This window comes from Anomaloglossus baeobatrachus, unplaced genomic scaffold, assembly GCF_048569485.1.
Source record: "Anomaloglossus baeobatrachus isolate aAnoBae1 unplaced genomic scaffold, aAnoBae1.hap1 Scaffold_4846, whole genome shotgun sequence".
Lineage (NCBI taxonomy): Eukaryota > Metazoa > Chordata > Amphibia > Anura > Aromobatidae > Anomaloglossus > Anomaloglossus baeobatrachus.
Genome location: NW_027444194.1, coordinates 1,920 through 27,507, shown reverse-complemented (window position 1 = coordinate 27,507; position 25,588 = coordinate 1,920). Strand labels below are relative to the sequence as shown.

The 25,588-nt window shown below is 46.0% G+C and overlaps 1 long non-coding RNA gene across 1 annotated transcript; it reads left to right on the top strand.

Annotated features, from left to right (window-relative positions):
* The first annotated feature begins 6,333 nt into the window (after positions 1–6,333).
* On the top strand, positions 6,334–21,303 carry LOC142281778 (uncharacterized). The gene is made up of 3 exons (XR_012743804.1): positions 6,334–6,420; positions 17,731–17,828; positions 21,180–21,303. It is a non-coding gene; the product is annotated as an uncharacterized LOC142281778 (long non-coding RNA).
* Positions 21,304–25,588: the final 4,285 nt, after the last annotated feature.

The window sequence follows — 25,588 nt, the reverse complement described above, 5'->3', positions numbered from 1 at the left end:
TGGCGATGCTGCCCAGAGTGTTACGCAAGATCAGGTCCGACTGCCGTCGCGCCATTCTCGTCGCTCCAGACTGGCCGAGGCGGTCGTGGTACCCGGATCTGTGGCATCTCACGGTGGGTCAACCGTGGGCGCTTCCAGACAGCCCAGACTTGCTGTCTCAAGGCCCGTTTTTCCATCTGAATTCTGTGGCCCTCAACCTGACTGTGTGGCCATTGAGTCCTGGCTCCTAGCGTCTTCAGGGTTATCTCAGGATGTCATTGCCACCATGAGACAGGCCAGGAAGCCAACGTCCGCCAAGATCTATTACAGGTCTTGGCAAATCTTCTTACCCTGGTGCTCTGATAACGGTTTTCTTCCATGGCCGTTTGCCTTACCCACTTTTCTTTCATTCCTTCAATCCGGAATGGACAAGGGTTTTTCACTCGGCTCTCTCAAGGGCCAAGTATCGGCGCTCTCCGTATTTTTTCAAAAGCGCCTAGCCAGGCTTCCGCAGGTCCGCATGTTCCTGCAGGGAGTTTGCCACATAGTCCCACCTTACAAGCGTCCGCTGGAACCCTTGGATCTTAACAGGGTACGAACGGCTCTTCAGAAACCACCTTTCGAGCCGCTGCGGGATGTCTCTTTATCACGTCTTTCGCAGAAGGTGGCCTTTCTGAGCTGGCAGCGCTGTCATGCAAAGCCCCCTTCCTGGTGTTTCACCAGGATAAGGTGGTTCTGCGTCCGGTCCCGGATTTTCTCCCTAAGGTGGTATCTCCTTTTCATCTCAATCAGGATATCTCCTTGCCTTCATTTTGCCCTAATCCAATTCACCAATGTGAAAAGGATTTGCACTCTTTGGATCTGGTGAGAGCACTCCGACTCTACGTGTCTCGCACGGCGCCCATGCGTCGTTCAGATGCGCTCTTTGTCCTTGTCGCTGGCCAGCGTAAGGGTTCGCAGGCTTCCAAGTCAACCTTGGCTCGGTGGATCAAGGAACCGATTCTCGAAGCCTACCGTTCTTCTGGGCTTCCGCTTCCTTCAGGGCTGAAAGCCCATTCTACCAGAGCCGTGGGTGCGTCCTGGGCATTGCGGCACCGGGCTACGGCTCAGCAGGTGTGTCAGGCAGCTACGTGGTCTAGTCTGCACACTTTCACGAAGCACTATCAGGTGCATACCTATGCTTCGGCAGACGCCAATCTAGGTAGGCGAGTCCTTCAGGCAGCGGTTGCCCACCTGTAAGAGGGGGCCGTTTCGGCTCTTTTTATTGAGGTATTCTTTTACCCACCCAGGGACTGCTTTTGGACGTCCCAATTGTCTGGGTCTCCCAATGGAGCGACAAAGAAGAAGGGAATTTTGTTTACTTACCGTAAATTCCTTTTCTTCTGGCTCCTATTGGGAGACCCAGCACCCGCCCCTGTTCCCTTCGGGCTGGTTGTTCTTTTGTGTACACATGTTGTTCATGTTGAATTGTTCTTTTGGTTCATGGTTTCAGTTCTCCGAACATCCTTCGGATTGAATTTACCCTAGACCAATTTATAAGTTTTCTCCTTCCTGCTTTTGCACCAAAACTGAGGAGCCCGTGATCCACGGGAGGGTGTATAGGCAGAGGGGAGGGGTTACACTTTTTAAAGTGTAATACTTTGTGTGGCCTCCGGAGGTAGAAGCTATACACCCAATTGTCTGGGTCTCCCAATAGGAGCTAGAAGAAAAGGAATTTACGGTAAGTAAACAAAATTCCCTTCTTTAGTTTCTATCTGTTCAACTAAGTGGTTTTAGGCGCCTCCGGTGCCAGGTTTCTATAGAACAGTCAGTCTCTCAGGTTTCTTCCACATTGATATGTAATGATAGAAAACTAATTGCAGATTTCACGTCTGTCTTCCAACTTGAGGATGGGCCAATATGTGTTAAAAAGATCCTTGACTTTCTTCCATTTGTTGTCGTACATTTTTGTTATTCTGATCTGTTGATCTTCTTTCTCTCTTGGAAGAAAAAGTTCATATATTGATGTAGGTGCTACATGCTCAAATACAGTTTTTAGAGTATGTTTCGGGTATTCTGGTCTTTGAAAGCTCATGCTTGGCTCACCAGCTTTCATCTTGATATCACTAAATGACTGGTAGTTTCTCCTAAGCCACAGATACTAAACCTTAGGCCTAACACACACTGCAAATAATATGGAGCGAGTGGAATGCCATAAAAAATTGCATTCCATTTGGACCAATATTACTTTATGGGGCAGCACCCATGCTGCGAGTGCAATGCGAGCTTGTTTCACTCGCACCCATTCAAGTCTATGGGGAGAGAGAAACATTGCTTTGCTCTCGCGTTACATCGGTGTAACGCGAGAGCAATGCGATTCTCGCATCAGCTGACAACAGAGGTAATAGGGAGATTACCTCCGCAGCGTTGGTCCTCCCCTCAGCAATTGTGGTCTCATCGCATGATTGGACCACAGTCGCATGACACTCTGCTCCCACTGCGCTGCGAGCGAGAGCCGAGTGTCATGCGAGGACTCGCACAAATCCCCGTGTGGCCTCAGCTTTAGGGATTCCTCTCTTTAAGGCAGTGGCATGATCATGTCACCACTTGAAAAGGCTGTTTGTCACTATTGTCTTGCTGAAGATTGTGTTGAACAGAGTACCATATTCCTGTTTGATTATCTTCAAACCTTGGAAAGAGATAATTTTCTGATGCATCTCCGATGTAACTAAGGCCTATTTTGTTGATGTTCAACTCGTATACATACTTAACATCTCTTTTGTACCTGTGCAAAGTATCAGGATGTCATCAATCATCGATATGCAAGCAGTCTGTTTCTTAAATCATTCAGAAAAAACAACTTTCCACCCACCAGTCCAGGGATACATTTGCATATGTCGAGCACAGGGGGCTCCCCATTGCGGTACCCCATAGCTGGTAAGACACGCTGTAGGGCTACTTTCACACTTGCGTTGGATGGCTTCCGTAGCATTGTGTTATGTGACGGATGCAACGGATGCATTGCATATAGTTGCACAACGGATGCTATGGATCGTACAAAACAACGGAAAGCTTTTTTTTTTCTTCTCTTTTTTACAGTTTTACCGGCAGCAGACTATTGTGAACGATCAGCTGATCGCTCTCAATAGCCGGCGGCCGGTCGCTCAGCTGATCGCTCTCACATGCCGGCGTCCGGTCGCTCAGCTGAGCGATCTCGCCGGCCGGCGGGCATGCCGGCGGCCGGTCGCTTAGCTGAGCGCTCTCACATGCCGGTGGCCGGTCGCTCAGCTGAGCGTTCTCAATAGCCGGCGGCCGGTCGCTCAGCTGATCGCTCTCACATGCTGGCGTCCGGTCGCTCAGCTGAGCGCTCTCACATGCCGGCCGGCGGGCATGCCGGCGGCCGGTCGCTCAGCTGAGCGCTCTCACATTCTGGTGGCCGGTCGCTCAGCTGAGCGCTCTCATGCCGGCGGGCAGGCGCTCAGCTGAACGTTCGGCCGCCGAAAGACAAAATAAAGTTTGTGATTAAAAAAAAAAAAGAGTATGCGCAGTGAAATCCTACGGATTGCGCTGCTCAAAAAAAGTTACATGCTGCCTTTCTTCCGCCCGACGCAGCGTCAAAATAATGACGCTGCGTCGTCCAGCGGATGCAACGCTGACCCTTGCTTTACACGTCTATGGAGAATAGCGCAGTGCGTTAACAGACTGCGCTATTCTCCATAGTGACGGACTCCGCTGAACGCAAGTATGAAAGTACCCTAACACATAGTTTGAGTTATATCACCAGGCCATTGTGACTGTACAAGTTTTGCTCTTGTATCCCACAGCTTAATAACCCTTCTCATGAGGTATTGAGCAGTAAAATACCTTGGCATAGAAACTTGCCAAAGGGTATTGGGGGGAACCAGTATAGCTTCCAATTTCCTCAGCGCATTCATGGTGTACTGAACGTATAAAGGAAGGGACAATACTTAAGGCTGTAAGATACAATCAATATATAGGCTTACTCCTTGTGTCATCCAATCAATTCTGGAGACTATCAGTCTCCCTAAAGGGGAGAGTATTCTTTATGTAACAGTAAAATGCTCAATATCATCTATCAGGCCCTTTCTGCTTCATTTCTCCTAAGATTTGACATAATTTCACTCAAAATTGATTAGTACACTCCCTGACAGAAGTTATGTCGCTTATCCATGTTATGTAAATAAAAGCTTATAACCTGACTTTAAAGTAATTCATTGGTTTCATAAATTAGTCTTTTGAAAGCTGAAACCCTCCCAAATTTAATTTAGGTTATGAAAATAAAGTTGCTGCAAAGCTGAAATATTGATCATTTATTGAACACAGGTCAGATTTTGGCAAGACAAAAGTTTTGTCGCCCACAGAAAGTAATGTGAAATTCAAACAAATAATTAACTTCTAATACAAAGATATGTTGCATACCATTGGTGAATGAAGTTGTGGTGCTATTAGAGCCATATTTAATATTTTGTGTGACTTCATCAGGAATAGCAAAGAATGCAGTCTTACATGACTTCCAGAGTTCATCTAGATTCTTTGTTTTTGTCTTCCAAGCTTCCGCTTTCATCCTACCCCAAACATGCTCAATGATGTTCATGTCTGGTGACTGGTCTGGCCAGTGCTTGTGCACTTTGATCTTCTTTGCTAGGAGGAACTTTGTAGTAGAGATTGTATGAGATGGAGCCCCATCCTGCTGCAGAATTTGACTCCTTTTATGATTGGGAATATAAGAGGTAGCTAATACTTCTTGATATTTTAGACTATTGATATTGCCTTCCACCTTGCAAATGTTTTGCACACCCCCATACTGAATGTAACCTCAGACCATGATCTTTCCATCACCAAATTTAACTGTTTTCTGGATCCATACGGGCTCCAGTACATCTCCTGCAGTATTTTCGGTGGTTGTGGTGTAATTCAACTGAAGATTCAGCAGAGAAATCCACCACCTGCCAGTTTTTCCAGCGTCCATCTGTTTAGCAGTCTTTGGGACTTGGCAAATGCCACACTGTTTTTGAATTGCCTTTTTGTTTAGTTTTGGCTTCTGGACACTGATTCGACCATGGAGGCCATTTCGAGACAGAATGCTACAAATTGTTCTAGTTGACACAGGGACTTTAAGTGACCAGGCCTGTTGGAGCTCTGCTGCAGTGGAAGAGGAACTGGCTTTGTATTTTTTAACAAAGAAACATTCCTCCTGAGCAGTTGTCTTGCGGGGTCTGCCGGATAACATGGATAAGCCACAGAACGTCTGTCAGGGAATGTATGGTCAAAGTCAAGAGTTGCTTAGCATTCAAAATCTAATAAGATGTCCAAACAGATCCGTCTATTTTTTGCTTTATCAGGGGTAATAACATTGCCACTTTTCTCAGATTGTTTGATGACAATGCTGTTGGGGAATTTTATGAGCGTTACTAGTATAATAGGGTTTTTTTAATAAGTTTTTACTGGTGAGTAGTTACCAATAAGACAAAATACATACAGGCCAGAGACTAGATATTGGGAATTGCATTTATGACTACATGTTATACTTTGAAAATGAGACACTGAGGGTATTTGTGCGTCTGTTTTTTATCTACATATTAGTCACTTGTGGTATATTTGTGAGGGTTTGAATGTTAATAAAGGTTAAATATTATGTTAATCTCTATTCAGTGAATTTTCTAATTCGCTAAAAACCCAGCAGAAATTTCCAGATTTGATTCCTCTCCACAATGATTTTGGCTCTCAGAGGGCAATCATGCTCCTATTATTACTTAAAGGGATTGTCTACCTTCTCAATCCGTATGTTTACCCCCCTTTTAAAATAGTGAAACTTATGCTCACTCCTGTGTTGACATCTTTGACATTACGCAATCTCGGTGGACAATCGGCAGCCACTTCTCTCCCCGCCTTCTGACATATTACATACATCTTGAGGAAGAGAGAGCAGAAGCACTCACTTCCTCCAAATGTAAGCCATTTGATTAAAGGCAGGGAGAGTGAAGCAATTGGCTACTGGGATTATATGACGTTACACATTTACGGGACGAGTGGAGGAACCATGTTAACACTGCTGTATTAACGCTGGCACCAGAGGTGAGTATAAGTTTTTTTTTATTATTTTAAATGGGGGAAACGTATGTATTGAGAAGGCATGATTTTATTAGCAGATTGAAAAGTGTGTGTGTGTACAATGTATGTGTACACTTTATACTTGTGTATCTTTTTGTAATATATATGTTTGTGGTTTCTCTCACCTTACCCAAGCTACCAAATTCTACTTCTCACTAATTCAGTATATAATGTTGTTGCAATATTGATAAAATTGCTATTTTAGACTTTTGACCAAAGATTTTTTTTTCTTTCTGAAGAGATGTTTAGTGAGAAATCCCAAGGCCCGAATCTCTATTTCAGAACTGTTAGGCCATCCGTACGTCCAGATCCAGCCTCCCACACGTACAGGTATGTGTAAGACGGATCAGGCCTTTTGCTGGCTTACCTGCACTAAATCATCGCACACTGTTTACCTCTTGTACCTACTGCCATTTCATCTGACCACATTTTGTCCTGCCACTAGAATGAAAGTGTCCTGGGTACAGAATACATAACTGTAGGGTGTGGGCTAATCTGTAACCAGCAGTATTTAATGGTTAACAATCGCCAGAGAATCAATTAAGAATTATTGCTTACACTTGAAGCACAATTCAGCTTATAAACCAGTCTCCCAGTTATCTGCATAAGCTATTAAATATCTCTGCTACCTTCAGGAATCTGCTGATTGCTGTAGGAAACAGCCAGTGCTGTATCTGCACGCCCCTGCCAGAAGTGGTACCAAGCCGCTCCGCTTTAGTTGCGTCACCTGAATACCCATTAAGCACTATTTTACGGAAACCATCAGAACTCTGGATTTACATAGGATATAGAAAACATTTTTAGTTATAGCTGTTGCACAGGAGATGTGCCACACTGTCACGTTCAAGTAATGGGATTGACCTGCTGTATGGGGCACAACTGTATACAGGGCAGAAATGAAGGGGTACAGTGGCTCCTTTTTTCATCTGATTGGCAAGGTGCCACACCCCACAAGCAGATATGTAAAGGATATTACACTTTTTTTTTTAAATTTTAAGGGGTTGCGAGGTTAAAACACATTATCATCTACCCACAAGATGAATGATATCTTGTTGATGGGTTAGAGTCCGGACCCTCGCTCCTTCTGTATCAGTTTAATTTTTGATCATGTATAGTCCATGATATTTGCTTATGTATTAAAGGGAATCTGTTAGCAGGTTTTTGCTACCTAAGCTGAGAGTAATATATTTAAGTAAAGGGAAGGTTTTGAAAAACAAATAGTATATTAACCCTTAAAATCATCAATTTTATTAGAATCTCTTAACATCAAAAAGACACACAATAACTAACCTAATGTGCACAGGTGGAGAAGGGAGTAGGGTTAAAGATAAAGCCCTAAAAATAGACCTCCCTCCTATCCTCTACCTCCCGCGGTTGTTGGCACCCTAAGGAAAACGATATGGCGCCCCCACTCCTCGACGGCTATCCTTAGCCTGCCCTAGAATACCCTAACGGCAGGTATGAAAGGTGCTCAAATCAAATAATAATAAAGTGCAAAAAAGTGCTCAGTAAGGATAGCCAGTAGGTATGCTTAAAAGAGGATCGTGTATGCCTCAAATTGCCTCGTGCCCTAATTGCCTCACATTAATCATTTAGTGGGGTCAGGGGCAGGTGCTTTTGCAGAGGTTGGGTGGGAGATGGGTTTGCCTAATCAGAACATAAACCCTAATATCAATCTCCTAACTACCCCCTACCTCACGTGGGGGTCTGCACCCTGGTAATACACGATACAATATGGTGCCCCCACTCCACGAGGGCTGTCCCTGAGATGGCCCTAATGCACCCTAACAACTAATCATACATATATAAAATGCCTGTGCTGAGGACTTAAAGTGCATAGTATATATATATATGTGTGTGTGTGTGTGTGTGTGTGTGTGTGTGTGTGTGTGTGTGTGTATGTATATATATATATATGTATCTCAATTTAAACAGGTAGCTCTACTGAAATGCATTGATATATTTTAGCAGCATTTAAATCAATAAAGTGCCTGTGCTTATTAAAGGTGCATAGTACAAAGACAGTACGGGGTACTCATCACTGATACAGCCAGATACACGATCCTCAGGTTGCCTTAACGCGTTTCTCCCAGCGGGATTATCAGGAGAGAGGGGAGCCAGCACGATCTGAAAATGGCATGCATCATATAAAAGGTGCAAAATCACAGATTTATTCCAACTGTACTGTAATATAAATGAGATTTTTATCAAATAATTGATCAATTCTTTGAGCCACCCCTGCCAACATCACGGCAAATCTCAATAGGGGGGTCCTACTCTATATTCTGTATTTCATGTGCCATGCGGCCTCCTAGATAAAGTTAAAAGCAGAACCATAATGGAGCACGCATACCTGTAACCTGTATATATAACCGCTTCTATGTTGCAAAAGAGGCAATTGTGGATAGAGGCCAGCCCAGGTCCCAGCATGTGGAGCAAGCTCTACACATACCAGGACTATATCAGAACTGACCCTCCCAGTGCCAGACAGCAACCATTGATAAAGGCGGACCAGATCCAAGTATGGTGCTTAATTAGCAATGGCTGTGGAAAGGGTGAGGCAACTGAATGTGTACAGCTACCAACAGGAGGAATATATTGCAAACCAAGATCAGGCGTGCATAGCATGGTGGTGACCAGCCACCAGACATTTGTAGCATAACTACAACCAAACAGAGAGAGAGGGGAGCCAGCACGATCTGAAAATGGCATGCATCAAATAAAAGGTGCAAATTCACAGATTTATTCCAACTGTATGGCACATGAAATACAGAATATAGAGTAGGACCCCCCTATTGAGATTTGCCGTGACGTTGGTAGGGGTGGCTCAAAGAATTGATCAATTATTTGCTAAAAATCTCATTAATATTACAGTACAGTTGGAATAAATCTGTGAATTTTCACTTTTTATATGATGCATGCCAATTTCAGATCGTGCTGGCTCCTTTTTCTCTGTTATGACTGTAGTTATGCTACAATTTCTGGTGACTGACCATCACCATACCATGCACGCCTGATTTTAGTTTGCAATGTATTCCTCCTGTTGGTAGCTGTTCAGATTCAGTTACCTCACCCCTTTCCACAGGCAATGCTAATTAAGCACCATTCTTGGATCTGGTCCGCTTTTATCAATGGTTGCTGTCTGGCACTGGGAGGGTCAGTTCTGATATAGTCCTGGTATGTGTAGAGCTTGCTCCACATGCTGGGACCTGGGCTGGTCTCTATCCACAATTGCCTTTTTTGCAACATGGAAGCGGCTATATACAGGTTACAGGTATGTGTGCTCCATTATGGTTCTGCTTTTAACTTTATCTAGGAGGCCGCATGGCACATGAAATACGTAATATAGGTTAGGACCCCCCTATTGAGATTTGCCGTGACGTTGGCAGGGGTGGCTCAAAGAATTGATCAATTATTTGCTAAAAATCTCTTTTTTTTATTATAGTACAGTTGGAATAAATCTGTGAATTTTCACTTTTTGTCGCTCCATTGGGAGACCCAGACAATTGGGGTGTATAGCTTCTGCCTCCGGAGGCCACACAAAGTACCACACTTTAAAAAGTGTAACCCCTCCCCTCTGCTATACACCCTCCCGTGCATCACGGGCTCATCAGTTTTATGCTTTGTGTTGAAGGAGGCACACATGCACTCATGCTCCCATTTTAGTCAGCAGCAGCTGCTGATTTTATCGGATGGAAGAAAAGAGGGCCCCTCACAGGGCCCCCGGCATGCTCCCTTCTCACCCCACTGAGTCGGCGGTGTTGTTAAGGTTGAGGTACCCATTGCGGGTACACAGGCAGGAGCCACATGCCGTTTTCCTTCCCCATCTCTTAGGGGCTCTGGGAGAAGTGGGATCCTATCTGGTCATCCAGGCACTGGGACCGGGCTCCCTCCGCAGCCCCTGAGGGAATCTGACGGACAGGAGACTGAGTATCATCAGGGACAGGGCCCTGCATCTACAGGTACTCTGTGTCCCCTTGGGGACGGTGCATAGAGCACCTGGACCTCAGACGCTGCAGCGACTGCAGTGATTGGTATGACGCCGGGACTACCGCGCCGACCGCGCCTGCTTGCCGGCCGCGGTTTTAACTTTAGTCCCCGGCTTTTGCAGCCTAGTGCCTTAAACTCCCGCCCCCGGCCCTGCCAGTCAGGGGGTAGGGCGGGACGGTCGGTCGGACGCCGACAGTGAGGGCTGGAGCACACTTGGCTGTCCTCCGCCCCCCTCACTATTCACTCTATGGCACAGATCCCCGCACAGGTACTCAGTGTCCCCTTAGGGATGGTGCATGGAGCACCTTGGACTTAGACTTGGCAGCGATTGCGGGGTTGGTACGGGACTACCGCGCCGACCGTGCCTGCTGGCCGGCCGCGGTTTTCAACTTTAGCCCCCGGCTTTTGCGGCCTAGTGCCTTAAACTCCCGCCGCCGGACCTGCCAGTCAGGGGGAAGGGCGGGACGGTCGGGCTGACGCCAACAGTGAGGGCTGGAGCAGACTGGGCTGTCCTCCGCCCCCCTCACTAATCATCTACGGCACAGATCCCCGCACAGGTACTCAGTGTCCCCTCGGGGACGGTGCATGGAGCACCTTGGCCTCAGACTTGGCGGCGACTGCGGGGGTAGTACGGGACTACCGCGCCGACCGCGCCTGCTGGCCGGCCGAGGTTTTTAACTTTAGCCCCCGGCTTTTGCGGCCTAGTGCCTTAAACTCCCGCCCCCGGACCTGCCAGTCAGGGGGAGGGGCGGGACGGTCGGTCTGACGCCGACAGTGAGGGCTGGAGCACACTTGGCTGTCCTCCGCCCCCCTCACTTTTCACTCCGGGACTCCAGATTCCCGCACTTTTGGGGTTACGCCCACGGCCCCCTCTTCCCCTGTAAACGCCGACAGCCATGTTTTTAAGCAGCACACACTGCTTGAGCGGTCGGTAAGCCAGGTGGCTTCTTCCCATCGGGCTGGGCCACCTAGAGTGGGCCACCTGAAGTGCAGTTCACATCCCGGGCGTAGAAAACTGGGAAGCAGATTTTCTCAGTCGCCAGGGCATGGACGCAGGGGAATGGTCTCTTCACCCGGACGTGTTTCTAGAGATCTGTTGCCGCTGGGGAATGCCGGACGTCGATCTAATGGCGTCTCGGCACAACAACAAAGTCCCGGCATACATGGCTCGGTCCACGGATCACAGAGCTCTAGCGGCAGACGCGCTACTTCAGGACTGGTCGCAGTTTCGACTGCCTTATGTATTTCCTCCTCTGGCACTACTGCCCAGAGTGTTACGCAAGATCAGGTCAGACTGTCGCCGCGCCATCCTCGTCGCCCAGACTGGCCGAGGTGATCGTGGTACCCGGATCTGTGGCACCTCACGGTGGGTCAACCGTGGGCACTCCCAGACCGACCAGACTTGCTGTCTCAAGGGCCATTTTCCTTCTGAATTCTGCGGCCCTAAACCTGACTGTGTGGCCATTGAGTCCTGGCTCCTAGCGTCATCAGGGATATCTCCAGACGTCATTGCCATCATGAGACAGGCCAGGAAACCAACGTCCGCCAAGATCTATCACAGGACTTGGAGGATCTTCTTATCCTGGTGCTCTGACTCAGGGTTTACTCCCTGGCCGTTTGCCTTGCCCACTTTTCTTCTTTCCTTCAATCTGGAATGGACAAGGGCTTGTCTCTCGGCTCTCTCAAGGGACAAGTATCGGTGCTTTCCGTGTTTTTTCAAAAGCGTCTAGCCAGGCTTCCGCAGGTCCACACGTTCCTGCAGGGGGTTGGCCACATAGTCCCACCTTACAAGCGTCCGTTAGCACCCTCGGATCTTATCGGGGTGCTGACGACTCTTCAGAAGTCACTTTTCGAGCCGATGCGGGATCTCTCTATCTCGCCTTTCGCAAAAGGTAGCCTTCCTAGTGGCAGTCACATCACTCAAAAGAGTGTCTGAGCTAGCAGCGCTGTCAGGCAAAGCCCCCTTCCTGGTGTCTCACCAGGATAAGGTGGTTCTACGTCCGGTCCCGGACTTTCTCCCTAAGGTATCCCCGTTTCATCTCAATCAGGATATCTTCTTACTCTCTTTGGGTCCGCATCCAGTTCACCAATGTGAAAAGGATTTGCATTTATTAGATCTGGTGAGAGCACTCCGGCTCTACATTTCTCGCATGGCGCCCCTGCGCCGGCCCGATGCGCTCTTGTCTTTATCGCGGGCCAGAGTAAGGGATTTCAGGTTTTCAAGTCAACCTTGGCTCGGTGGATCAAGGAATCGATTCTTGAAGCCTACCGTTCTTTTGGGCTTCCGATTCCTGCAGGGCTGAAAACCCATTCTACCAGAGCCGTCGGTGCTTCCTGGGCATTGCGACACCAGTCTACGGCTCAGCAGGTGTGTCAGGCGGCTACCTGGTCGAGTCTGCACACTTTCACGAAACACTATCAGGTGCATGCCGATGATTCGGCAGATGCCAGCCTAGGTAGGCGACTCCTTCAGGCGGCAGTTGCCCACCTGTAAGAGGGGGCCGTTTTTCGGCTCTTTTTATCGAGGTATACTTTTACCCACCCAGGGATTGCTTTTGGACATCCCAATTGTCTGGGTCTCCCAATGGAGCGACAAAGAAGAAGGGAATTTTGTTTACTTACCGTAAATTCCTTTTCTTCTAGCTCCTATTGGGAGACCCAGCACCCGCCCCTGTTCCCTTCGGGCTGTTGTTCTTTTGTGTACACATGTTGTTCATGTTGAATTGTTCTTTTGGGTCATGGTTTCAGTTCTCCGAACATCCTTCGGATTGAATTTACCTTAGACCAATTTATAAGTTTCCTCCTTCCTGCTTTGGCACCAAAACTGATGAGCCCGTGATGCACGGGAGGGTGTATAGCAGAGGTGAGGGGTTACACTTTTTAAAGTGTGGTACTTTGTGTGGCCTCCGGAGGCAGAAGCTATACACCCCAATTGTTTGGGTCTCCCAATAGGAGCTAGAAGAAAAGGAATTTACGGTAAGTAAACAAAATTCCCTTCTTTTATATGATGCATGCCAATTTCAGATCGTGCTGGCTCCTTTTCTCGGGATTATCAGGAGGCCAGATAAACAGAGTGACAAACAGATGTCATGATAAACAGATATACCTCAGGCAACCTGAGGATCGTGTAAGCACAGGCACTTTATTGATTTAAATGCAGTTACAATATATCAATGCATTTCAGTGAAGCTAACTCTTGTTTAAATTGATATAAAGTCCCTAGACTGAGTCCACAAGGCATCCTGGTTCTGATCCCCTAGCCAGCTCCTAAGAGCTTAGCCTGGATCATGCAACATCCATCATCCTGGTGACTCCAATATGTCCATTTTTATAGCCATAACCTTTCCTTAGGATATACTGTGCCCTTATCGGATTGGTTGTACAAGGTTGCTTCTCTTATTGGATGAATTTCAAGCTATATTCAAATATCCAGTTACAAGGGTGAGACAAGTAAGTTACATCACATCTAGCAATTCACTTAGTAATACAATGGGAAGTTCGCATAATTGAGTTATCTGGGTGTCTGGCCTTCAGTGGCCAAAACAACTACATGAGTCAACAAAAACTTCAATACTAAACTCCCACGAGTCTTGTAGAACTATGAGGGATTATGCCCCATCTATAAACAAACTGTCTTCATGTCTGGCTGAATGTTAAGAAAGTTAACCCATGCTAGGCACTCAGAGTCCATGTCGTCACATTCCTCCCCCTTCTTAATATTAGCCAGACAGGATGGGCTTCCGATCATCCTTCTCCTCTTGACGGCATTGTCCTTTTTGATGGTGAGGTCAGCATCAGAGGATTGCATCTATACACCTCCCCCTGCTTACTTCCCCAAGGTTGAGCAGCCATATTGCGGACAAGCACTAAGGTGGGGTCCATGAGTTGGGCTTGCATATATTTCTTACTATCAATCTTCCCCCAGTCAATGGCCACATTCTGGTTAGGCTTACTCATGGTTGTTGGCTCAGAAGTGGATGATGGAGGCCGGGAATGTGAATTATCCTTGGAAAAGATGTTAGAAAGATCCACATCAGGGTCCTGCTCGGCTGGGAAGTGAGTGATGGCTGCTACAAACTGGCTGGATAGTCCTTGTCCTAGGTCATACTCCAAAATAACTGGTGTGAGCAGGTAATCCACAAGCCCCACTTCCACTTCCCTCTGGGTGGTATCCAAAACAGGCTTGGTGGGGCCATCCATGAACCCCACTTCAATTTCCTTTTGCTTAGTCCCCGAAATAACAGACGTGGGAAGACCATCCCATGAGCCCTACATCAACTTCCTCCTGGTTAGTCCCCGAAATAGCAGGTGTGGGGAGGCTGTCCATAAGCTCCATATGGACCTCTTCCTGGTCAGACCCCAAAATAACAGGTGTGGGGATGCTGTTCATAAGCTCCACATCAGCCTTTCTCTGGTCAGTCTCCACAATGACAGGTATGGGGAGGCTGTTCATAAGTCCCACATCAATCGCTTCCTGGTTGGTCCCCAAAATACCAGGTGTGGGGAGGCTGTCCACAAGTATTACATCAACCTCTCCCTGGTCATTTCCCAAAATAACTGGTGTAGGGACGCTGACCATAAGCTCCACCTCGACCTCTCCCTGGTCGGTCCTTAGGTCCAACTGCACACATGCCAGAGGGATGTCCGATCGCTGCCTCTCTTCCAGGGAGATGGATAATTGGGAATCTGGTAAATGGTCTTCTGGGGAAACAATAACTGTGCTTACCAGTGTCTCGTAGTTCCTGGCTCTGTATGTCACAGACCTTGTCCGGCTAAGCTGGCAGATGGGCTCCAAGCCTGGGACCTCGGTTTTGGAGACAATCTTTATCCATATGTCCAAGGCGCCCACATGTATAACAGCGCCATAGATTGGGCAAGTCACAGGCCCTGTTTGTAGACCTTTTGTTTTGGTGCAGCTTCTGCTGGGTAGGGGGGCCAACCTTCTCGAGTGGCTGGTGTTAGCAGTACGACAGCTGGAACCCCATAAACAAATTCCAGAACACAAGCCCTCTCTTCTCTTGAGGATTTAGGCCCCAATGCAGCTAACAACGCTGTGGCTTGGGCCATTTGGGACCAAGTTGATTCCCGATTGTCACTAGATCCATGATGTGGCACATAGTTTAAATCCTCTAGGTCAATATCTGCGGGATCCTCATCGTCCTCTGCATCATTATGGGCATCCCAACGGACTAATTTCCGGATCAAGTCCGACCGAGTGTCAGCGTTCCTGTAGTCAATCTTTCGCATCTGGCACAGATCCTGTAGCATCCATTTACTGCTGCGGTCGTAACTCCTCTCTGGTCCTTGTCCCATGGCTCAGCTGGTGGGGTTGGACATGGCAGCATCCAAAACCTGAATGCCTTCCCTATGGCCTGCTAGGTATGCTTATGTGCCTCCCTGGTTGTTGAGCTCTGGATGGTGTCCGCGAACACCAGTCCTCTGCAGCTCCCCTGGATAAACCAGGCTGAGTAGTGTCCCACCACTGCCACCAATTGTGGAGACACGGGGGTCAGTGGGTGCTCTCGTCCGCTGGCCCCGGCCGCCTTTAGAAAGACCGCATGGCCCAGGGGTCATCCCAACTGAACGCCCGACCTCCTTAACCGTGGGCGGAACACTACTCCGACAACACAGGGTGAGGGAATCACAATATTAAGACTTTATTGGATCCCCAAACAATTAACGGCACATAGCACACAACCAGCAAAACACACAAATGTAACAGGCAACAGAGTCTCACCCTTCCGCTGGATCACCAGGGATTAGACTAGGTTCGCACACTGCGTCTTTTTGACGCTGCGTTTTTGTGCGTTTTTGGCCACTAAAAACGCACAAAAACGCACCTGCGTCGAAAAAACGCATAAAAAAACTCATGCGTTTTTGCCGCGATTTGGTGCGTTTTTGGCTGCGTTTTGCTGCGTTTTTGGTCTCTGCGTTTTGCTGCGTTTTTCCAATGCATTGCATGGGGGGGAAAACGCAGAAAAGAACTGACATGTCCATTTTTTTTTTTTTAACTCAAAAACGCAGGTAAAAAAACCAGATGTGTGCGGACAGCAAAAATGAAAACTCATAGACTTTGCTGGGGAAGCAAAGTCCTGCAGTTTTGAGGCCAAAAACGCACCCGAAAAACGCACAAAAACGCCGCGAAAAACGCACTGTGCGCACATAGCCTTAGATTGTTCGTGCATCGGGGTTTCCAGGGCCAGCTACTCTGAGAAAAGAATAGTGGCAAGCGTATGAAGCTTACCAAGCACAGCAATGTCTGTAGCCAGGTGACCCAATTGGCCCAACCTGGGTTTCTTCCTTAAGTAGTCTCTGGTATGATGATATAATCCTGGCAGCCGGAGTCGAAATCCCTAGACTGCAGTTATGGTCTCCAATCGGAATCGGGGTCCCTAGATTGAAGCCATGTAGACAAGTGATCCTCTAGTCAGAGCCAAAGTCCCTAGACCGAGTCCACAAGGCATCCTGGTTCTGATCCCCTAGCCAGCTCCTAAGAGCTTAGACTGGATCATGCAACATCCAACAACAACCTGGTGACTCCAAGAAGTCACCTTTTATAGCCATAACCTTCCCTTTAGGATATCCTGTGCCCTAATCGGATTGGTTGTACAAGGTTGCTTCTCTTATTGGATGAATTTCAAGCTATATTCAAATATCCAGACACAAGGGTGAGACAGGTATGTTACATCACATCTAGCAATTCACTTAGTAATACAATGGGAAGTTCGCATAATTGAGTTATCTGGGTGTCTGGCCTTCAGTGGCCAAAACAATTACAAGAGTCAACAAAAACTTCAATACTAAACTCCCAAGAGTCTTGTAGAACAATGAGGGATTATGCCCCATCTATAAACAAACTGTCTTCATGTCTGGCTGAATGTTAAGAAGGTTAACCCATGCTAGGCACTCAGAGTCCATGTCGTCACACATACCTCACTGGCTGCCCTTACTGAGCACTTTTTTGCACTTTATTATTATTCGATTTGAGCACCTTTCATACCTGCCGTTAGGGTATTCTAGAGTAGGCTAAGGATAGCCGTCGAGGAGTGGGGACGCCATATCATTTTCCTTAGGGTGCCAACCCCCGCGTGAGGTAGTGGACAGGAGGGAGGTCTATTTTTAGGGCTTTATCTTTAACCCTCCTCCCTTCTCCACCTGTGCATATTAGGTTAGTTATTGTGTATCTTTTTGATGTTTTAAGAGATTCTAATAAAATTGATGATTTTAAGGGTTAATATACTATTTTTTTTTCTAATCTGAGAGTAGCATGATGTAGGTAAAAAGTCTATGAAATCAATAATGTATCATTTAGTTTAATGGGTGTGATGACGTTTTTAGATTTAGCAATGCAGCAGAGCTCAGAAATGTAAGCGGTCCACATCAAGCTCTCTGTACAAATATATAGACAGGCACTAATCAGAGGGGGAGGTGGCCTAATTGGTCTAGTGGAGTCCAGGCAATGATCCCAAGTCATAAAACCTTCACTAGAAGTAAATAGCACACAGGGTAATGACACATGGTTGAACTCTGTGTGTCAGCCACTAACTCCTGCTGTCTTCAGATTAGATAGCAAAAACCTGCTGACAGATTCCCTTTAAATGTGTACAGAGACTTGGAAGTTAATAGTGGTATAAATAATATTAATTACAGAAGACCAAATACAGAAGGGTACCACAGAAGAGATGAAGCGTATTCTTGGCCAACTCATTGGACTGAACTCACCAAATTCGATTTGTAGAGCTGCCAAGGTGAGTGCACCCAGTACAATAGTGTAAACTAGTTGTTATCTATTATACATGATCTTTGTAATGAACAGTTCTTTTACCCTCTGTAAGTTTCCAAGGTCTTTTACTTATCAGTCACACAGGATTTCCCTGATGCATTCCTGACTGCTATCTTATTAGTACATCATATTCATAGAGCCGGTGTCAACACTGCATTGTAAACTTTTATGACCGGCCATTCCGTGTTCACTTTCTTTCAGATTTAGTGCTTTCATTCCTGTATGCCCATGTATATTGGTGATTTTCGGCCTGCTATTGTGTTAATTTCTATATGAGGTTACGTCCACGAGAAAGTAGATGATTTAACGATGACCTGTCAGCCTTGCTCATACGTCTGGTTTAGAATACCTTTTTAAAAACTAAAAAAAAACTAAAAAAAAAATGTGAAAATAAATAGATACACACACACACAGAATTGCGTAGTCAAACTATATACTTTCTTAACAACAGTGTCCACTTTGTATAAATCAATAGTACAAACCAATTTGAGGAATTTTATAATATATCTAATAAGATAATTCTGTGTTTTTTCTGCACTTATGAACCACTTCTTCGCCTTCCCCCTGCCTCATGAACTCGTCATCCACTCTGAGAAAATCACTCAACGTTATCTTCTTTCAACGCACTGTGGTGTCAGTATAGATTGCCTACTATACTGTTAAGAAAAAGAGGTAGAGCGAGATACAGACAGAGTATGCTGAGATTTCTAATAAGGATTTTACCTCACCCCAGTGCTGGATTCACTTCTACACAGCTCAGTACTATAGTATAATTTTCCCCATGCCATTCTCTCACGTGCGGAGCTCCATGCTCCGCTCATGAGAAAATGGCACCCAGGGAGCCATTTTCTCACGAGCGGTGGATTTCACGTGTTTCCCCGCAAGAGGTCCATTCAGACGTATTTGTCCAACTGAATTTAGTCTGCTGACTCACCCAGCGTTCCCCAATGTTTCCCTGCAGGAGGTCCATTCAGACGTATTTGTCCAACTGAATTTAGTCTGCTGACTCAGCCAGTGTTCCCCAATGTTTCCCTGCAGGAGGTCCATTCAGATGTATTTTTCCAACTGAATTTAGTCTGCTGACTCACCCAGCGTTCCCCAATATCTCTTGTTTCTAGCACACAAGCGACGGAGTGCACGTGATGTGTATTTCTCCACCAGGTGGAGTTACTTCAAGTAAATTTCTCCCCTTTCATTTATACTTCTTTTTACATTTCAATTAGCCCTGCAGGTTTTTCACTATCCTCATGTGAATAGTCCTTTCATCAAAAACATGACATCTGTGTCCATTGTACACATTCACTCGTTTCTCTCAGGTACACTCTTCACGTCTTTATTGAACCTTTTTGATTTTTCAATCATTCATTCAGCTCTGCTTATTCGATAGTCCGGCCATGCAGCATTTCCATTAGCGTTTACTGACGGACCCTGCACTCTACGAGTGTCATTATACATCTGAACATTCGTCTCATTATTTCTTAATAAATCTGTTCTACTGACGAAGGTCACTGCGCTGACCGAAACGTCTTGCAAAATTTGAACTGCTCTACATTTTGAATAGTTGTTTTTTTTTGCATCTATTTTGGAGTACCTTTTCTATTTTATTTTGGATACGGAGTCGGACCCTATCAGAGCACCTATTCTTACATCTTAGAAGTGCCGTGTCACTCTATACAACTTGGCAATGAAGAGCAGGAATCCATCCATGGGCATTTTGCTTTGTATCTGAGCGATCATAGCAGATAATCTCCCACCAGCTCAGTCAATTGCAGGTTGAGCACGAGCATGCAGAGGTGAAATGCTGGCTGGTGAAAATGCAGGCTGCAAGTCATGTCATGACCAAAAAATGTTGTTTTTCATTTACATACACACAAAGGATTATTCTGAAATGTTACTTGAAATATAACCAACATGTGCCAAATATAGGGTTAAATAGGTAAACATTAATCAAAGTGTAGTACACCCTGGCATGTTAGTCAGAAGGCAAGAATAAATTCACCTAAGGCTATATGTAAATTAATCAATTGAAAACACACTTGAAAGAACCAAAATATATAGCCAAGAATAGAATATAAAATATATACATTTTATTACAATTAATTTAAATGCGAGGTGCAAAAAAGTGATTGAAAAGGAAGCAGCATGAATAAAAAAAAATGCAGCCACACAGAAAACACTAAAAACTGGATCACGTACACCACTGGGATATTAAATAAATAAATCACAAATGTGAATCAATCCAATGCCAGTGGAAATGAGACTTAGAATAATGATAGAATAATGCTAGTTCAAAATATAATGGTATAAAATCAGTGTCATAAAGAACATCCAATGCATATAATACCTAGTGGCATCTCCTCCTGCTGGTGCCAGGTCCCAATGCGCGTTTCTGTGTGTGGCCTTCGTCGGGGACATGGTGCCAGACCAGCATGTGGCCACATTAAATATGCCAGACAGCCAATGAACTGGCACATGACTAATAAGCCAGTTTTTAATTTTTGTTTGTCTGGGAATGTTTCAGAAATCCTTGCCTTTTTTTATAATGTTGATCCTTGCTGTTGGCGTACTGCTTTCTCTTCTAGTATGAAGTGACTTGATCACATTTTACTATTTTTCTGGTCGTGCCAGCCCTTTAATATTTTGCATCTTAGTTACTTGAAATTCGCAGTCACATGCAACTTATGAAGTAAGTCTTTGCGACCTGAGATACAAAAAAAAAATTAGACATTTGAAACTGTCCCAGTGAGCTGCAGTGCAAGACCATAGGAAATCATTGGATGCAAGAGATCTTGCAATATAGGTTGCCATATAGACCTAGCCTTATTTTGTCATTTATTGCAATTCCTGGAATAGCCATCAGATGTGACTCTTAAACGTCATTGTGTTGAATGTACCTTTTATGCTTCAGATGTTTAAGTGAATTATTGTTTGTGATGTTTTGCCCCTGAATGGTATTTGAGATCATTTCCGCTAATTGTCATAAGGGAATACTGAAATCAAAAGGGGGAAAAGCTAAAACATGTAGGAGGGAAATGGCTGACAACTAGTTAACAAAATCCTAACACAAGCCTAAAGGCATCAAAAAGGGTAGACGATAACCGCTGACCTAAGACTAGGAAAAACTCAAGGAGTGTGCACCAGACATCTAGATCTATCAAGCTACAAACTGCTGCATTGTATGTTCTAGTGGAGGCTACAATGAGCACCCTCATTTTACACTGCACGGTTACAGAATTTAGGACATGTTATCTCATCTGAACGGTATCCAGTACTTTTATAAAAGAGAATAACAATTATTGATGTCCCTTTCTTTCAGAGTTTATATGATCAATGCAACAGTGGTCAAAGCCTGGATTTTACTACCATTAAGAAACAGACCAATCAGAACTCCAGGCCAATGAAGTGATATCCAGCCTCAAAAATCAAGACTAAAGATCTTCGCATTGGTAATTTGTACTCCGGAGGCTTCAATCCTAGAATGTGTAACATGTAATGATGGCACTAGGTGTTTTCTACACTCGTCATCTGCTGTTACCCTTGTAATCCTTGAAATATACGTGCATTGTGTATATATTATATCCTCTCCAGAACTTTCGGATTTTCTAGGTTTAGCTTATACTTTTTGTAAATTCAGTTCACACTAAATTAAAATCCAAATATATAAAGCTGTTTGACCACTCAACAAATCCTCTCAAGTCCTGTATGATGGCCATTGGAGCCCTACATGCACCCAAGACCCTATAATGCTTAAAGAAGTTGTCCAGTTACCAAAACTGTTTTGTTTTTTTTCTGATAAATCTTGCTAATATGTGCCTCTCAACACATCTATTATGTTTTTTCAGCAAAATTACCTTTTATTGTGCACTAGCAGCACATGCTCATTGCTGGCTCCAGCTCTGATGGGGTTAATCTCTCCTCTGACTTCCTGTGTTCAGTTCCTACAAGTCCCAGAATTCTTTGTGGCTCTAGGGCGGTGTCTAGCTTATCTAACACACCCACTGTGTGTAACACCCCCCTCAGCTCTCCACCCAAAGCCTCCTCCCTGCCTCTTCCCTGCCTCTTCCCTGTGTGGATGCACTGAGAGAAATCACACAGACAGCAGCAGCTCCCAGCTCTGCACAACCAGGGGAAGAAAGCGTGCGTGCATGCGTGTGTGTGTGTGTACAGAAATTATGATTATTAGTCAGCGCAACATGTGAAAAAAATAATTGGGGAAAAAAAAGTGACGGGGTGATGAGATTGCTTTTTTCCCTCTTGCCTAGTCTGTGTGTCGTCCGCATCATCAGCCAACCGCATATGACCGGATCCTGTGGATTAAATGTGCAGCGCATGCAACCGTTATTTTACCGGATCCTTCTGCAGCGGAACACAGAATTTATCGGCCAGCGCTGGAGTCAGCTGACTCCTGATCTCACAGCCCGCACACACTGCAATAGCTGCAGGTGGGCTCATTCATATGACCGTTCCGTTTGTCCTGGCCTGTTCCTGGTTTTTTTTGCGGCCCCACGGACAGGAGCATCTTTTCACTGTCTTTTGTGTAGGATCGGATGGTACACCGTAGCACTTCCACGTGCATCCGATCCTACAAAAAAAACCACATCGGATGCCGTATGTCCGCTCCGTTATTATGGAACATGTCCTATTCTGTTCCGTAATAACGAACCGTGACTCAATACAAGTCAATGGGTCCGCAAAATTCCCGGAAGCAACACGGAAGCACTTCCATGTGACTTCCGTTGGGTGCCCGTGCAGTCAGTGTCCCACTCCAGCCCCAGCCCCGCGGCTGCCCGCTCAGCAGTGTCAGCAGCGGCCCGCACTGCAGTGTCAGCAGCCGCGGGGGATGACAAGCGCTACAGTCAGGAGGTTAGTAAGTTCATTACCTACGGTGATGAAGTCCTGCCCTCCTGACGTCAGCGGTCGTCACTGCCTTCTATGCCCGCCGCTTGTCACATCACCACTCGCTGTCGACCCGAGACGGTGACTAGTGGTGACGTCACGGGCCGCTCGCAATACTTTGTTTGTGAAGGCGGCGGTCATTGAACTCTGTGACAGCGCTGCTGTCAGGACTCAGGAGTTCAGCGATCATCGCAGGTAATATACCTCGCTAACCTCCTGATAGCAGCACTCGTCATGCCCTGCAGTGACCTGGGCTGACCTATTGATGTTAGCTCAGGTCACTGCACGGCTCTCCCAGCAAATAGGGAACATTCTGTTCTTCATTGACTGGGACATTGACTATGGTATGGATCATCGTGGGACCCCCTTGTATTACACCAGACCTGGATTTGTTTTTCTTTCTAATAAATTGGTGAAAGAGGGAATGTGTTGGGGAGTGTTTTTTCAAATAAAAATGTGTTTGTGTATTTTTATTTTTTTTTTTATTACTGCCTGGGTTGGTGATGTCGGGTATCTGATAACGCCGGACATCACTAACTCCAGGGCTTGATGCCAGGTGACATTACACATTTGGTATTAACCCCATATATTACCCCGTTTGCCACCGCACCAGGGCAACAGGATGAGCTGGCGCGAAGCACCAGGACTGGCACATCTAATGGATGCGCTACTTCTGGGGCGGCTGCAGCCTGCTATTTTTAGGCTGGGGAGTGTCCAATAACTGTGAACCTCCCTAGTCTGAGAATACCAGACCACAGCTGTCCGCTTTACCTTGGCTGGTGATCCAATTTCGGGGGACCCCATGTTTTTTGTTTTAAATTATTTATTTAATTTAAAATAACAGCGTGGGGTGCCCTCTGTTTTGGATTACCAGCCAAGGTGAAGCTGCCAGCTGTGGTTTGCAGGCTGCAGCCGTTTGTTTTACCCTAGCTGGCTACAAAAGATAGGGGGACCGCATGTCATTTTTTTTAAATTATTTATTTATTTTTTGGCTAAATACAAGACTAAGCACCTTAGTGCCACATGAAAGTCACAAAAGGGTGCCAGCTTAGAATATGCACGGGGTAAGAAATTATATATGTCTTATCTATCTATCCAGCCCTCTATTCATTCATTCATCCCTCTATCTCTCTGTGTCTATATCTATCTATTCATCTCTATATCTACTCATCTATTTATCTTTCTTGCTGCTTCCGTTTTTTGCGGTACGCAAAAAAAACGGAAGGCACGCAGATGTCACATGGATGCCACTAGAATGCATCCGTGAAAAAAAAGGACCGTTTTTTGTGGCCCGCAAAAACGGAACGGTCATGTGAATGTAGTCTTAACAGCAGTCACTGCCTGCTGCCGATCACATGTGACCGTGTGCGGGCTGTGTGTGCGGGCTGTGTATAGGAGTTCAGCTGAGTTCAGATCAGCTGACTCAAGTGTCGGCCGATCAGACTGGGGCCACACGGGGATTACTTAGATCCCCTTGCATTACACTCTGCTCACGCTCAGTACAGCAGAGCGGAGTGTCATGCGTGTGTCCCTGCGACTGAGGTCCGACTGTGCGAGCAGACCTCAGCTGCGGGGGGCGGTCCGCCACTCGAGCGGTGGGCCAGCACTGAGGAGGGGTGGGAGGGATTTCTCTCCCTCTCTCCTCCGTAGTCCACCGATGTACCGCAAGTGCAGTGCGATTTTTTTTTTTTTTTTCTCACCACATACACTTGAATGGGTAAAAGAGAGAGTCTTGCATTACAGTTGTAGCATGCTGCGATTGTTTTCTCGGTCCAATTAGGGCTGAGAAAATAATCGCTCATGTGCGCTGACAGGCTAATATTGGTCCGAGTAGAATGCGATGTTTTATTGCACTCCACTGGCACTGTTGTTCTCGCCGTGTGGCTTAGACCTTACTTGTTCTATGTCCCCCTGCATCCATCGCAGCGTGTGCAGGCTGGAGTTCAGCTGAGTTCAGATCAGCTAACTCCAGTGCTGGACTGGACTCCGCTGACCTCACAGCCCGTACACGCTGCAATGGATGCAGGGGGACACAGAACAAGTAATCGGCCGACACTGGAGTCATCTGATTACTTGGGATGAATTGAGCAGTAAAATGCTCTGGTGCTCGATGGGCGAAGCCTATGTCGATTTTTTTTTTTTTTTAAAAATTCATTAAAAATAAAAAAAAACCCAAAAAATCACATTGTTTGTGGGCTCCCGCTGCATTTTCTATTGCTAAGGGTAACCCAAGCAGCTACTGGCTGCTAACCCCCGCTGCTTGGTGTTACTTTCACTGGCAATAGAAATCCAGGGAAGCTTTTTTTTTTTTTTATCAAGGTTTTTGCCTGAAAACTTATTTTAAAAAAATGACGTGGGCTTCGCCATATTTTTGTATACTAGCCAGGTACAGCAGGCAGATACGGGCTGCCCCCAACCCCCAGCTGCCTAGTTGTACCCGGCTGGGAACCAAAAATATAGAGAAGCCCTATTTTTTTTTTTTTTTTTTTTTTTTTTATTTTATGAAATAATTAAAAAAAAAAAAAGACTTGGGCTTCGCCGAATTTTTGAGTCCAGCCAGGTACAACTAGGCAGCTGGGGATTGGAATCCGCAGTGCAGGGTGCCCAAACTTTCTGGGCCCCCCGCTGCGAATTGCAGTCCACAGCCTCCCCAGAAAATGGCGCTTTCATAGAAGCGCCATCTTCTGGCGCTGTATCCAAATCTTCCAGTGGCCCTCGTGGCAGGTGGCACGCTGGGTAATAAGGGGTTAATACCAGCTATGTTTTACCAGCTGGTATAAAGCCCGAGATTCTTAATGTCAGGCCAAGTTTGACCTGGCCATTAAGAAT